Source organism: Hemitrygon akajei, unplaced genomic scaffold (genome assembly GCF_048418815.1).
Source record: "Hemitrygon akajei unplaced genomic scaffold, sHemAka1.3 Scf000050, whole genome shotgun sequence".
NCBI lineage: Eukaryota > Metazoa > Chordata > Chondrichthyes > Myliobatiformes > Dasyatidae > Hemitrygon > Hemitrygon akajei.
Genome location: NW_027331936.1, coordinates 924,063 through 927,629, shown reverse-complemented (window position 1 = coordinate 927,629; position 3,567 = coordinate 924,063).

Genomic DNA, 3,567 nt, shown 5'->3' with positions numbered 1-3,567 from the left:
CTCACCCACTGAGTTATCTGTGATTGACCCGGTTCGTACCTAATACTAGATCCAGTATGGCATTCCCCCTAGTCGGCCTGTCAACATACTGTGACAGGAATCCGTCCTGGACACACTTAGCAAACTCTGCCCCATCCAAACCATTGAACTAATCAAGTGCCAATCAATATTAGGGAAGTTAAAGTCACCCATTATTTTAACACCTTTCCAAAATCTGCCCCCCAATATGCTCCTCAGTATCTTTGCTGCTACCAGGGGGGCCTATAGAATACTCGAAATAGAGTGACTGCTCCCTTCCTGTTCCTGACCCACCCATGCTGACTCAGAAGAGGATCCTGCTACATTACCCAGCCTTTCTCTAGCTCTAATAATATCCCTGACCTGTAATGCTACCGTCCTGCCCTTTTTCCGCCCTCTCTATCCCTTTTAAAACACTGAAATCCAGAAATATTGAGAATCCATTCCTGCCCTGGTGCCAGCCGGGTCTCCGTAATAATTCATGTATCCAAGCTCTCAGTTCATCACCTTTGTTCCTGATACTTTTTGCATTGAAGTACACTCACTTAAGCCCTTCTACCTTTACACCCTTTATTCTGCTTCTCTTTCCTCAAAATGTTTTTAAATGTTAGATCTGGCTTTACTACGTGAACTATGCTTGCAGTTCTCGCATGACCTTTATCCTTCTCCACCTCACTATCTGCCCTAATACTCTGGCTCCCCTCCCCCTGCAAATCTAGTTCAAACCTCCGGAACAGCCCTAGCCAACCTTCCTGCAAGGATATTAGTCCCCTTCCAGTTCAGTTGCAACCCGTCTCGTCTGAACAGGTCCCACCTTCCCTGGAACGAGGCCCAATTGTCCAGAAACATGAAGCCGTCCCTCCTACACCAGCTCCTTAGCCACGTATTTAGCTTCATTATCTCCTTATTTCTAGCCTCACTAGCACGTGGCACTGGTAGAAATCCTGAGATTACAACCCTGGAGGTCCTGTCCTTCAACTTTGCACCTAACTCCCTAAACTCTCCTTGCAGGACCTCCTCCTTCTTCCCATCCATGTTATTGCTTAGTCCATTTTTGATCTTTACAGAGAGAGAGAGAGAGAGAGAGGAGAGAGAGAGAGAGGAGAGAGAGAGGAGAGAGGAGAGAGAGAGAAGAGAGAGAGAGAGAGAGAGAGATGAGAGGAGAGATGAGGAGAGAGAGAGAGAGAGGAGAGAGAGAGAGAGAGAGGAGAGAGAGAGGAGAGAGAGAGAGCTCATGCAGAGGAAAACAGAAAACACAACGATGGCCACCCTGAACGAGAGGCCGTGAGAAATCTGGATCTCACTGCCTTGTCTGAACGGGTGAAAGATGGATCTACTCATACAGATGGAGCAGTGTCCCGAAGGTGCGATTACTCGGTTTAACCTTCTTTGTCTGCAAGGACACAACAGGTGGAAGGGTCGCTTCCCGCGCCCTGGAATGATGTAAAACAATTGTAGACACCGACTATCGATCCAGGTGAAGTTTGGGACCCGATGCGGGGACTGGGTGACGAAGGTAAAGTTTACGGATAAACCTCAATGGATGAGTGCAGCCTCGGTATCACCACCCCATCACGCTCCCAGGACCAGGGCAAGAGGGGCTGAGCGGCGGCTCATCTCATTCGGTATGTTGTGAAGGTCCCACAACACAGACCGACCCGGGCAGGTTCTGTCCAGCAAGCGCAGAGAGGCCGCCAGATCGGGGAAGTTAACTGGGTGCATTACCTTACATCAGACGTCCACACTCGGGACCAGCCTCAGTACTCACCGATGAGAACTTGTTTTCCACGCCGGGATAGTGAACTCTCCCCCGGATTCCCGATTCTGGCGGTGATGGTCGTCCCCTAATCCGGATCCTACAGACGATCCGCCGCCGCCGCCGACCCGCTTCAACACAGAACTGAAGGGAAGTCAAGACTGTAATTTATGTCATCAGAGCTGGGGGCGGAGCCTCGGAAACAAGGCAGATCTGCGGTAAAATGGGAGCAGGAAAAGGACTCACGTGACTTACACATTCATGTACGTCATGAAATTGTGCAAAATTTTGCAATTTCCGCCGTCAGCTGAGATTCTAACAACAAAACTTTCTTAAGAATATGCGAATATATCACAGGTCTTGTAGCTATGTTTAGATCGTGACGAGATTTGAAGGATTATTCTAAAGTGGACTGTTCCTTTAAACTAGAGAGAGAGGGAGCGAACAGCTTGTGTGCTAATTCAGCAGCAGGGAGACAGAACGTCTGTGAGTTGCCTTGGAAACTGAAAGGCGGAGCTATATGACGGACAGCTCGTGTTCAGCACTTGGAGACATATACAAGGTCAGTTGACGTTTTAATCAGACACACACCAGAGACACACAAGACACACCACAGGAGACACACACCAGAGACACACAAGACACACCACAGGGAGACACACGACTCCTGAGGCAAGGAGGACAATGGTAAGCTTTGTGTGCCCACGACAAGGGTGGGGGTTTTTTCTCACAGTGAGGACAGAGGGGTGACCGGTGCGGGAGATATCGGTGTGTTTAACCCTGGTCTGGGGTTGATAACTCCACCACAGAAGACGGCATCCCCTTTTCTGTGGTCACAAGTTGGTGACTTTTAAATAACTTTCGGGAACAGGAGGACGACGTGGAGGATCGGCATCAGCATTGGAAGACAAACCAACACTCTAACTCTCTCTCTCTCCAACTCTACTCAAACCAAATTCCAGAACTGAACTGATTACTTACCATCCCACCGTGAGACTGTATCACCCAATCACCTGAGCTGGGGAAGCTTATTTACTCACCTATATATGTGCATAAACTCTGCTAAAATGTTTACTTTATCTCGTTTTATATTACTTTATTCACGTAGTTACTAATAAAATAGAATTTATAACTGCAGACACAGACTCCGTGTGTGCCCATTTCTGCTGGCTCTTTAACCCGTTACGAGGTACTTAACAGGCGTACAAACCCAAAGGCAGTATTCCAAGTTCGGGCTCAACGACCTCTTCAATACCTGATGCCTCCCGTCTGAGGTGTCTGACTTTGTCTGACTCGGTGGAAAAGGAATGCAGTCTTTTTCAGCCAGATGGACATGGTTCAGTGAATAAAGGGTTAACCTAGGTGCCAGTGGAAATTGAGGATTCTCAGTTATTTGTGTTGGACGGTGTTCTAAAAGTTGGTGATGAGTTGAAAGTTGGTGATGTGAATCTTATTGGAAATATGGAGAAAGGTGCTGTTTCTGGATTTTTGAATAAAGAACTTGGGAGGTTTGGACTGGTTTCGCGACCTTTGACCCTGCTTGCAGGACAATGGCCTGTAAATTATGTGAAACTCTGGTTGAATTTTGTTTTCGCAGTAGGAAGTAAACACATTCAAGGTTGTGGAGTTGTTTTTCACGATTGTAATGCGGAGAGAAAGGATTGTTTTGGTTTTGAGAGACCACCTGACTGGTTGCTATAGAGACGAGTAAAGCAGAAAGTCGAAAGAACAGAATGGATGGTTGTTTGGGAATTTTCATAATGTAAACGTGGTCTTCGCAAGCTTAGTAACGG